Raw genomic sequence first — 12,352 nt, forward strand, 5'->3', positions numbered from 1 at the left:
TCACTGTCTCAGAGACAGACTGGTGGGCTGCAGACACCCAACAGCCAGAGCATCAGGTCTGAGCCACCAAGATGCTCCGCAACCACACAGACCGTGGCGGGGATGAATCATCTGCTCCTTCTGAAGCAGCTTAATCAACTTCCCTGCATGTGGATCCTCGCAGCAAGGTCCAGCCTGATCCGTCTATGTATTAATGATCCCCTAGCATGTAAAGCCCAGAGATTTTCCTTGGCACCAGTGGCCAGCGTTTGCCCTGCACTCTCTGCCAGGTGCTGGGTGCTCAGGTCTAAGAAAGGCTGCAGAATCCCTTGGGATTGAGAGTCATTACATAAACAATACAATAGGATCACGGGCTGTAATTGTAAAAGTGCCTGAGGTCTTGGCACTGAAGACTGCCTCAGCAAAGGCCTCTAAATGGAGACCCAAACAAAACAAACAAAAGCCCCAACTCTGTCAGCACTTAATGAACAATAATAAATAATAAATAATAACCCTAAGAGCCAACCTAGCAAGACAGATGTGAGGCACCAGGGCAGCTCTGAAGAAAGGCTGACCCTACAGTAGTTGCCCTCCCTCCCCAGTTTCCAGTACATTGAGCTCAGGTCACCAGGTACTTGCAGGATTAGGTCCAGAGGGGGGAACCTGGATCTCTGTCAAGAGTGTGCACCCCCCAGTAAGATGTATGAGAGCTGCTGCAGCCTTTGTATGTCCCTGGATCAGGACCTTCACCTGCTAAGTGAGCACACACGTACATGCTAAGTGAGCACACATGTACATGCTAAGTGAGCACACACGTACACCAAGTCATGCCTAGCTCTTCTTACTGCAGGATCTCTCTTTAAGTGCTAAAGGCAAAAAGAAGCAGATGGACCTGAGCAAGGGAATCCAGATAGGTGCAAGTCCAGAGAAGCCTCTCCCCAGCATCATTATAGTCTTGACTCAGAGTCCCCTACCTGTGCTGTGCAAGCTGAGCTGCCGACAGGACACCAGGAGAGCTGCTTGGCAGGGACATGGGCTGAAACAAAGGGCCTAATTTAAGTATTTTTATAACTCGGTACTTGTGACAGTGGGTTTAGCAGTTGCCAGCCATCTGGAATAAAGAATTACAGCCACCTCCCCTAATCCTATATTGCCTAAACCCTAAAGCTGGTTATGGTGCAAGGATGAGGCAGCAGGCTGGGAGGAGGCAGTGATGGAAAGGTGGGGGTGAAGAAGGGACCACAGGAAAATTCTCAAACTTATTTCTTTTTCCTGCAAGGTGCTGGGTAGTCCCAGATGTGTCAGAAGTATTTTTGCTAGGAATCAAGAGAAGACAGAATGAAGAAAAAGGGGAGAGAAGGGAGACAAGGAGTCCTCCATGACCACACAGTCACATACACCGCACTCACACACACGCTCTCACACACACACACAGAGGCTTACTGGTCCGCGCAGGGCTGTCAGGTAAATTAGATCTGAAAGCTGACAATTTCTGACCATATTTCCTTGATTATTTCAAACAAATGCACACCAGCCGCTGTAAGGAGATTAAAGTGACATAAACGTCCCGAGTGGGAGGAGGGAGGGCAGAGAATTCAGGTCACCCCCATCCGTCCCCCATTTGACAGCCGCTATATCGCTATCCAATCCAATAAAAAAATCCCCCCCTTTTGCTTTAATTAATTTTACAGCTAGCTTGCTTAATTACTTTCAATCAAAATCCTCCTGCCATCGCAAAATTAGAGATGGTTGAGCTCCATTAGCCTAAATTCTTCATTTCCATATAGAAAGAGGCTCCCTCGGCAAAGCCAAGAGGGCTCCCTCCTATTCAAGCTGCCATTGGACAGATGCCTGTCCCTCTGTCTGTCTCCAGTTCCTTGGGAGAAGGGGGAGGAGAAGGCTACAGTCTTGTTCCCACCACCCTCTTTCATAAAGCATCTCCTTGAGAGCCCTGGACATGGGAGGCCTCTCTGCTCACAGCAAAGACTGCAAGAGGCAAGAAGGACAGCCTGCCCTCATGGCCTTCCTATGGCCGCGCTGGAATGAGCATTTCCGCGGCTGCACGAAGGAGCTGGGATGGCAGACAGCCTCCTTTCTGCTCAGCTTTCTGCTGCGGCTGCTAGCACTGGGGACAGGATCTGGAAGGGACACCTCTCCTGCAAGGGCTGGACCCAGCGCTGCCACCGTCATCCCACACAGGCGTGCAGGCATTACTAACTCGAGCTGGTCTCTGCCGGACACATGGAAAGGACATCGAGGGGACACAGGGGCAGATCATTTTACATCTGCCTGTTGTGGGGTTTGGTACCTTCCTTCAGAGCATCTGGCACTAGCCGCTGTCAGAAACATGACACTGTGGACCACGGAGCTGCGACATTCCTGTAGCTCCTGTAGGCATCATTAGCACCTCCCTCCTGCAAACACAAATCATGAACTGTCCCATTTTGGGCTGATCTGAGAGCAGTCCCAACTGGTCTCATGTCCATGAAACCTCCTCAGAAGTGCAGGGAGTGGCAGCAATAAAGCCATACAGAGCTGGAAAGGAGACAAGAACCCCAAGCGGGTGGAGAGGACGGGCGCAGGAAGAAACCCTGGAAGGAGCTGGGCATGCTGGGAGCGGAGGAGGAAAACTAGCTCCTCTCAGAGGACTGTGGGAACTGGAAAGAATTACCCAGACTGCTCCAGTGGATCACACTGCAGCATGGTTTCCTCCCATTTTCTCCAATTTTCTATGGTCTCCTCCTTCTCCATCTCCCCACACTATGTGCAGAGCAATGGTCTTAATGGGGTTTTATGTATGCTCAGCACTCCACGCAGGTACTGACCCCTGGGAACCGATTCAGTCATTTAACCCGGCCAGTGGAGCTTGGCCCCTGCTCCCTCCTCCCACCACCTGCCCAGGCCACACGCACACCCAACCTGGGGCTGCAGGAAGGTCACACCAGCACCCCGGTCTCCGCACCTTCCCACCCTTTGGAAAGCTCAAGGGGATTCATAAGCACAAGAAGCCCAGCTACCCCCCGACTCCAGGGAGGACAGGTCAAACCCTTGCTTTTTTAGAACAAAATGAAGAAGAGACAAACGCAGACCTATTTTGTTTATAAGCTTAAAACTGAATCCAATGGCGCATCTACCTGGGGATTTTAGATTAAATGGTTTAAGAAACTCAAATAGGCTTTTTAATCCGGTCAAATAAAAAGAGCCCCAAAGAAGCAGAGAATTCACCCTGCCGAGCCTCACACCTGTGAAGACAGCCAGGCAAGAACGGCTTTCTTACTCTCTGCAACTCCTCCCCATCCTGGCATGGGACATAATGTATTTGCCAAAATCTGGAAGCTTAGGATACACCCTGTTCAGGACTCATGCAGACTTCACTTTCCCATGGACGACCCACTTCTACATGCTGCATAACACTTTCTTCATCCTTTCTGTGTTCTCTTCTGCTGTTCATCTGGGCCCTTCCCCCTAATACCTGGCAGGCCGTGTGAGCACCGTGCCAGCCCTGGTTACATCACCAGCGCCAGCCAAAAGCAATCCAAGAGAAGGCACCAAAACTCCTAATCCCCATTCAACATACGCGTTTATGCAGTGTCTTTCATACAGACTACCTCCATGAATGCTTCTCAAGAGATGGGTGAGAAGACGAGGCGCTGAGCAGCCGTGTGCTCGTGAGATGCGGAAGGGAGACCAGCAGGGTCTGCCAAGGGAAGCTCCTGCAGAGAGCGGCAGCCGGACAACAAGCTAAGGTCCGACGGATGGAAACCAACGCTACACAAACTTGGGGAGTTTGATGAACACCTGGAGCTGAATCCTGACAAAGAGCAGGAAGCAAAGGGGCTCTTTTCTCTGCTGGATGACCACTTCTCCAGGACTTCCAGCCTCCTACCTCCTCCCAGTATCACATCTCACCAACTTTCCAACAGAAACTGTCCCCTATCCCCCACCCTGCTGTTCAACTCCGGAAACGCTCAGAACCAGCCTTCCCCTGCACATGCTCTGCAATAAAATTCCCGACTTGTGTCTCGCCTGCTCCAATGCTCAGAGCAGCTGGGACAATAGAACAGAGAGGCCCTAAATCCACCAGACTCACCCTAAATAGCAATGGCCCATAATTTCGCCTGACATTCAGGAGCTTGTTATTCTTTCCCCTCGTCGCCTGGCTGGAGCTGTTCAGACCCATCAGTGTTATTCTATGCATTAAACGGGAAAAAAAACAACTCAACAACAACCCAGAGAGTTTTCAAGCCTGCCCAGTGAGGGCTGAAGGGGCAGCATCCCTAGCTGTGCTGGCGGTGGGAGAACAGGAGGAATCAATGCCTCAAAGCCAGACTCATCCCCTCTACGGGGGGAACAGCAACGAGTGGGTCCTGCTGAGACCCCCAGCAGAAACACACACTTACCCTTTTCTCTGCTTCCTCCCTTAACAAGGGAGCTGCAATCTCTCCCAGCCCTTCCAGCCTCCCACCTGGTTCCCCAGGAAGGCTGCTGTACACTTCTCCCCACCACCCGGGAGTGGGGAGCTTTAACCGCAACAGTTTGGGGTTTGGGTTTTTGTTTTTTTTCCAGGCTGGCTCCAGCTGATTAAGGACCTGCAACAGGATGTAGGGATTACAGCAAAACCTGGCTCCGGATCAGCTGGGGCACAGAGCCAAACGAGAGAGTGAGGATTGCCCCCAGCCTGGCTGCCAAACCAGCACTCGTCCTGTTGGGAGGCTGTGAGGGCTGGAGCTCTCCGCTGGAACAAGGCCCCTGCCCTCGCTGGCTCTGCTGGGGAATGGCCTGAAGCCCACACTGACAAACGTGCCCACATGAAGGGCAGGGTTGTGAGGACAAGGGATCTGTGGCTTACAGGGCTTGCTGGAGAGAGGAAAATCCCTTACGGCCTCGCTCTTCACGCCTTCACCTCGGGCAAAACAGAGGCGTGAGGGGGCAGGTGCATCCCCACCTCCCATCTTGAGCAGCAGGAGCACCCAAGTTGGAGATGCCCCGTGATTCCCCCATCCTTCTGCCAGGGTCTGCACCACGTGGAGCTTCTAGCGGGTATCCTGGAATAACACATGGCAAAATACTCTGTGCTGAGTTTTTAATCCAGGAAGAAGTGATCAGGGAAGGCAATAATCTCAGTTGGCACACAGAGCACAGCAGGATCTTGCTTCTGGGGAGGCATCAAGAGCAGAATTAGCTTCAAGGAGACTCTGGGGCTTTTTTTTCTTCTGCTAACACTGATCGCTGCCTAGACCAGCAGCAGCAGCAGCAGCCCCCAGCATCTTTCTAAAGTGCCTGTCACTGCAATATCCAACCGCTGTTGTCCCCTGGGGGACATCCCCCCACGCTTGGGTTTTCCAAGTCCCTCTTGGACCGAAGCAAGAGGGCCAGTAGCAGGGAGAGTAGCCCTCCTGCTCTGACCTGAAGCTGTTAGCCTCAAGTCCTGTTTTAATCAGGTCTGGCAGAGCTGCTGCCTCGTTTCCCAGCCTGCCACCTCAGAGGGATAATTTACCAGCGCTTTCTCGGAGAGCTCTGTGGAAGCACTTTGCAGGGCCTGCGTTTGCCTCTCCTCCATGGCCAAATCCTGCAAGCTTCGTACTGGCACTTCTCCCTCTCCTAGTGACCCCCAGGCTCTGTCTGAGTAAAGGAGATCATGAAGATGCCAGGATTTGGTTCTCTTTTCCAAGTGCTCCCTGGCAAGACCTGGCAGTAAGAGGGGGAAGCTGCTCGGAGCAGCAGGAGGGGGTGGAAATCTGTCTGGCAGCAGCAGCGCAGAGACTTCTTAGTGCTGCCCACCAGACTCATCGTAGCAGAGAAACTCTGGAGTCAGCTCCTGCCGGCCTGGGGCTGCGGGGGGAAGGCAGGAGTTGATATTGCAGGCAGAGGCCACTGGGATACCATTGAAAGCTGCTAAATATGACCAGGTTAGCACTTTAGTCTTTAATGGCAGGTCACCATTAATAAACCCAGGGCCCCAGGGTGCAATACGGAGCCTCCCTCCCCCCCCTCCCCGAAATACTCATTTCATTAACTTCACTGTGTGCGGCGCTCGGCACCTGTCAGAGATTCGGCAGCCAAGAGGGTTGGCAAGGGTTAAGGACATCTTACAGCAGAGCTAACCACTCTCTCCAGACACGAAGGAGCAGGGAAAGCTGCCTGCACAGCACCCTTCTCCTTCCCACTGCTCCCCTCTGCCTCCAGTTCCCCCAGTTCATGCTGGAGACTAGCCCACAGGTTTTGGACCCACACAGACGGGGCACCCTAGGAAGCCTCATGAGTGGGGAAGAAGCACTGTCCCAGGCCCACAGCCAACGGGCTGAGGGCTGGCAAAGGACAGCCAGAAACGTGGCCCCTAACCCCGACTCCAGCACTGACTCCCTCTCTGGCCTTTAGGAAGTCACTTCACGTCACCGTGCCTTGCTTTCCCCATCTGCAGAAAGACGACAGCAGCACTGATGGCCACAGCAGGGAAGAAGGGCAGAGGGGAGTTACTTTGGATCCAGGCAGGGAAGAAGCCCTTGTTAAATAAAAAGGCTGTGCAAACAATCAAGGCCAAATCCTGCTCTCGGGGATGCTGGAATGACCCACAGGATTGCCTCAGTATACAAAAGGGTGGACTTGGCCATTGCAAAGGGTAAGCGGCAGAGAGGGGCCGGTGGAGCCAGTGCAGGGGAGGGGACCACTCCGGCTCCACACGTGCCATTCGCTCCCGCAGAGGCCTCCAGTCCTGGCGGCTGCAGCACGGAGGACAGGGAAGGACAAGGTGAGAGGAAAGCATAAGGACAGGGCTTTGCTCCACCTGCTTTCACTGTGATGCTGGCCGTTTCCTGGAGGGATGGTGGGAGGGGAGGAGGGACGAATGGATGTCCCAGCTGCCAAAAATCCCATACCAAGTCTCTATTGATCTGCCCTACTTGGCAACTCAAGCTGCAGCCACCGTCTGTGGTGCTGGATCAATAAGACCTGGGCGGACAAGGAGGGAGAGGCGGGGTCTTTAGGGGGAAGTATTTTGATTTTTAGAGCAACTGCAGAGTCAAGGAAGAGAAAATTCTGGGACTGAAGCTGCAGTTTAGTTTGGACTCATTTCAAATACCTGCTGAGCCCTTTACACTGGGGCCCCAGTGACCTCCTGCACATGGGAGCTGCCCCAGCCTCTGTCCTCGCTGTCCACCCACGAGAGCCTCTCGCCTGCCCTGGATGCTCTCAGCACAGATGTGCCAGCTACAGCGATGGGCCGGTAAGCCACCGACGCACAGCACAGACAGCGTGTGCATGGTAATTCTCCAGGAGCTCCCCACAGATCCTCCCCAGGGACCTGGGGAGAGGCAGAGACTCCCACAGCCAGATGAGGACTCGCCGTGCAGCTCAAAGAGCCTCTGGAGATGCCTCAAGTCCCCAAGCGGCACTTCGCGATGGCTTTTGCAGCGTGACTGGCACTGGGGCCAGACAGATGGGGAAGGTTCAGACCCTGGTGCCGATAGCCAGGCTGATCTGGCAGAGAAGACAGGCTCTGACGGGCCAGCCCACGCAATTTCCACCCTGCTGAGTGGAAAGCATCACGCATTGCCCCCTGGACTCTCCATGAAGGAGATCACAGCCTGATAAGATACAGTGAGCCAGGCAGGTTATGCACAGGGGAGCAGATGACCGCCACCGAACCCTTCTATCTTTCTGTGCCTGGAGACCACTTTCTTCGGTTTCAGATCGTGTAGCCAGGCCATTACTACTGAGCCCTGGAGACCAGGTGACCTGCTGATATGGAGGAGAGCTCTGTGTTTGAATGCTCTGGTCACCCCAGCATTTTGTTCATTTTGTGTCCATAACCACATCAGGAGAAGGCAGCCAAGGCAGATGAGGAAAGTTTTTTTCTAATACAGAGGGCTGCCGGGTAGGGCCAACTCCGGTGGCAGAAGTGCCCCGTTCCTAAAGCCAAGAGCCAGCAGCAGCCTGTCGGCTCCAATTAGAGCTGGCTGCAAGGGGGACGGTGCATTGGGTGTCACCTCCAAATGCCCTTTGGATAGATATGGAGAGAGAGAGAGAGAGGGAGAATCTGCAGTTGTTCCAACGTTTCTTGCTCAGCAGAACAACTGTTGCAGTCCTTTTAGTACAAACCCAGCAACTGTTCCCAAAAGCACAGCCTCCTCAGCTCCCGTCCTTAAAAAAAAACCCAACAACCAATCTCCAAAACGCCGGCTTCTGAGTCAGGGCAAAAATGTTATTAACAAAAACATCACTCAGGGGTGGGACACCTGCTCCCTGACAAGCAACTGGCCTGGCTGCCCATGGTTAGCGTATTACATCAGGCCCCAAAAAGAGAAAGGAAAGGGAGGGAGAAGGGGAGAGAGTGGAAAAGAACAGACAGAGGGAGGATGACAGCAGAAGGGAGTAACAAAGACAAAGAAGAGCAAGAGAGGGGAAGCACAGAAAGAAAAGAGCAAGTGCGAGCGCATGTGAGAGACGGTGCAGGAGAGAGCGAGAGCGTGTGGGGGAGAGCAGAAAAGTGTGCGGGAAGTGGTGGTGTGTGTGCAATAAAGTGTGGGAGTGCGTATGTGTGAGAAAGACTGCAAGCATGTATGCATATGGCAGAGACCGGAGTTAAGAGGAGGAAGAGTAAGGAAGGGGGAATGACACCACGAAAAGCAAAAAAGCTTGGAAAAGTGTAACAAGAAAATAGGGAGGAAGAGAGGAACAGAAGAAAAAGTGAAGGCCATCAAACAAATGAGTCTGGTAAAGCAAGGGAACCAAGATAAGGGCAGGGAGGGAGGTATGGGAAGAGGAGGCAGAGGGCACTTGGGACGGGGCAGAGCCAGGGTGAGGGTCAGGAAGAGAGAAGAGAGGGAAAGGGAGAAGGGGACAGAAGAGAAAAAAAGAATAAAAGAAATAAACAGGGGGGAGGGAGAGAAAGATGTCTATTAAAAACCTCAGTGCATAACACAAAATGTCAGGGTTTATAGCTTCATTCTTGGCATTGCTGGTACTGAGAACCCCACACAGAAATGTCACTGCTTGTCATGTTTAATCACCTGCTATTTGTTAACACCTTCGCTGCAAGGAGTCTGCCCCTCACCCCTTGCAGGCTTTCCTTTTGGAGAATAAACTGTGAAAACATGCCTCTGCCTTTCAGTTCTCTTTGGACAGTTTCAGTTGAACCCAGGGCCAGACAGGGGAGGCCGGGTAGGGCAGGCACATGGGGCAGAGCCGTTTGCTTTCCAGACGGGGCTTTCAGCACAGGGTAGGGCTCTTGCAGGCTGCAGAGGGCCCTGGCCGAGCAGGTTAGTGACAGGCTCCATAGCCGGGGAGGCAGAGGATGTGGATACATGAGAATGGGACAGAGGATGCTCCTGGGAGTGCAGGAAAATGCTAGGAGCAGCGGGGAGCAGGTGAGTGAGGCAAGTTTGGGGGCAGAATGACTTCAGGGCAGAGAAAGGAGACAGGAGTGAGAGGGGAAGGTTCAGCTCAGCAAATGAACACGCGTGGGTAAATCAAGGTGCACGGGGCAGGGAGGAGTGGGGTACCAGGCCCTTCCTCCTGCTCCATACACCCCCTGCGCTCCCATCCCACTCACGTCCTGTACTGAACACATATAAATAAAATCCCTGAAATCCATGCAAGTCTGGAGTTCTCCAATCTGTTTGCTTGAACAGCAACTGTCACATAAAAGCAAACATCCAAAGCTATTAAACGTACAGTTACAGTTCCTTGCCCTGGCATCTGCACTGGTGACTTTGCTCTAGTTCCTCCCGAAGCCTTGGACTAATGTTTTTTATTTATGCCGGTTTTCCCCTGTGTCAGGCACCCGTGCCCCCACTGCCTGCACTTCCCACCCAGCTGCATACTGTCTGTCTGACATCACATTGCACTGCTATAGAAATTATTTTGAGGTCATCACTAGACAAGACTTTTCCCTACTATTTCACACACTCCAACTGGAAAGAAATCAAAAAAAGCTCTCCTCCATACAGCAGGCCTCTCCCATACGAGCAATGAAAATCTAATTCTACAATTTTCAGGCTTACAGAAAGAAATAAATCATCACCCCCACCTAAATGAAGAAAAATTTAAAGATGTGTATGCGAAGATCATTAGTGCAGCTATTTTGTTTTAACCGAAAAATGGTAATCAGCACTGTTTCAACACAAATGAGGGCTCAGCTTCGGCACAGTCCTTGCCCCACACTCTGAAATGCTTATGTCAGTGTGTAGCGTTTTTGAAGTGCTGATGCCAGTGAAGTTAGACTTCCCCTCTTGAAACTGAAGAGAATTTGGGGAGCCGAAGAAATGACAATACAATGAGCTGTAAGGGCATCCTAAATACATCCAAACTTTTTTTCATGCATTCAAACAACAAAAAACTAGCAGAAGCCATTGGCTGCCTGGAGACCAGCACAAGGATTTCTGCTCGAGCCCCCCATGACTGCTGGGTGCCGGCTCCCTGTGTGCCCGAACCCCTCCTGCGACTCACGGAAACGGGCAGCAGAGAGCTGACGGCTGCAGCTGCAGGACTGAGGGGCTTCCCGGTGCTGGTGTCATCAAGATACTAAGGACACGCTAGAGGAACATCCCATAAAGAAAAAAATATAAACCTGCAGAAACTCAGTGCTAATCTATCTCCAATCCCTACAATATAATTTTAAAATACAGTTCAGATCATCCAGGACTAGGCATGCAACTGAAGTACAAACCTTCAAGTCCAAACCAGGCAGTTCTGGAAACCCAAACTCCAGAGTGCATCTGGACTTCACATCTTTGTCTCCAGCAGTGACAGCGGCGTGTTTCTACCCAAACTTTCTTATGCATTTTCCTCGCAACAGTGTTTTCACAGTCTTTTCTGACTGAGATTCTTGCTAGTTTCCAAAGCAAAGATCTACATCTCAATCTCGCACACCAGAGGGACCCTATGGGTGGTGGGGAAACCTGCACTGCTGCTCCTTACTGCCCATGTACTGAGGACAGGGGCTTTTGCTCTGTCCGGCACCTTTCCCAGACACCCACGGCCCCCCAAAAACTCCACAAATAAATTCAGACTCAGTTTTCAAACCCGAGAACAACCGGTCTGTGACACGTGAGTCCAGCCGTTGATCGCTGCCTCCCACGTGGGGAGGGCAGGCAGAGGCTCAGCCGAGAACCTGGGGACAGTGGTTTCTGCCTCTGCCTCGAAGGACCAGCACGAGGTCCAGGAGCCACCCCAAGTCCTATTCTGGGAACGGGAACAGTACACAGAAAGGCCTCCCACTGGCCCTTCGCCAAGGATAAAACTCACCCTTCTGAACACAGCCAAGATGATCTAAAGTGACTACTGACTTTTGTTGCCCAACTTGAGTCACCTTAAATGGGCCTATTTTTCAAAGTGTCAGTGCTTAGCACAACTGAGAATCGGGCCTCTTTAAGATGTCTAACACTACATATCCAATCACCGCTTTAACAAGAAAGACCAATATTTCTCTCCTGTGTGACTTCTTCCAGTCTGGCCAGGCCTTTTATCTTTTTTTCCTCTCCCCTCCCTTCTCCTTTTTCTTTTCTTTTTCAGCTTTTTATGAATTTCTCTCAGCTTTCCTCCCTCTCCCCCCCTCAAGGTCACGCGGCTCATTTCCACGTTGAATATTTACTCGGCAAGCCAGGTCCTTTCACAGGCACTCACCACAAATATGCTTTCTGATAAAGTCTGGAGAAAAGAAACTATAAAACCCAAAACAATGTCAGAAATAAATTAAAAAAATCCCAACAGGGCAAAGTGGGGCTCTAATGAGGTAGAATATTTCAACAGAGAAAACAAGCAGGTAAAACATTCTTGGAGTTAGTTTACTGCATTTCCATGATTATTTTCTTGCTCTCTTTTCCTGTTTGCTTTTCTGAATATTTTTGTTCTGCCGTTAAGCCTGTCCCATCTATATGAGGAGACTGTTATATTTAACCTCTTCATCCACAGTGAAACTCACCCTCATTCAAAGGCCAGAACCGTCCAGCCCGTGGGCACCTGCTCCTTTATGCCAGCGACCTTGCCGCTCAAACCCATCCGGAGCAGGGGAGTTTTCAGCTACGCGGTTTGCTCATTTTTCCTAAGCCCATTACTTATAAGCAGCTTGCATAAAGCATCAGCGTTTGTACCTACCCTGGGTAATACATAGCACAACACGGCGTAGCCAGAGATCACACAAAGGAAGGTCAAACCCCACTCCCCACTCTCAGGAATGGATGGGGCCCTTCACATCAGTATGGCAAGAGGGAGTGGGTCCTGGAAAATCGTTTTCATACTTAATTATCAAGTCAGCTCACAGACCAATCTTACAGACTGTCTGAAACGAAGAGCAGCTTCACAAAGTCTATATTCTCCAGCCCAGGGCAGGTCTCCAGAGAGCCCAGCCTTCCTTACTGCTCTGAGATGTGGCAAT

The 12,352-nt window shown here is 51.6% G+C and overlaps 1 protein-coding gene across 12 annotated transcripts in view; it reads right to left on the minus strand.

Annotated features, from left to right (window-relative positions):
- Nucleotides 1-12,352, minus strand: part of CASZ1 (castor zinc finger 1) — a 212,273-nt gene that overhangs the window by 74,656 nt on the left and 125,265 nt on the right. The window lies entirely within an intron of this gene.

Source organism: Harpia harpyja, chromosome 7, assembly GCF_026419915.1.
Source record: "Harpia harpyja isolate bHarHar1 chromosome 7, bHarHar1 primary haplotype, whole genome shotgun sequence".
Taxonomy (NCBI): domain Eukaryota; kingdom Metazoa; phylum Chordata; class Aves; order Accipitriformes; family Accipitridae; genus Harpia; species Harpia harpyja.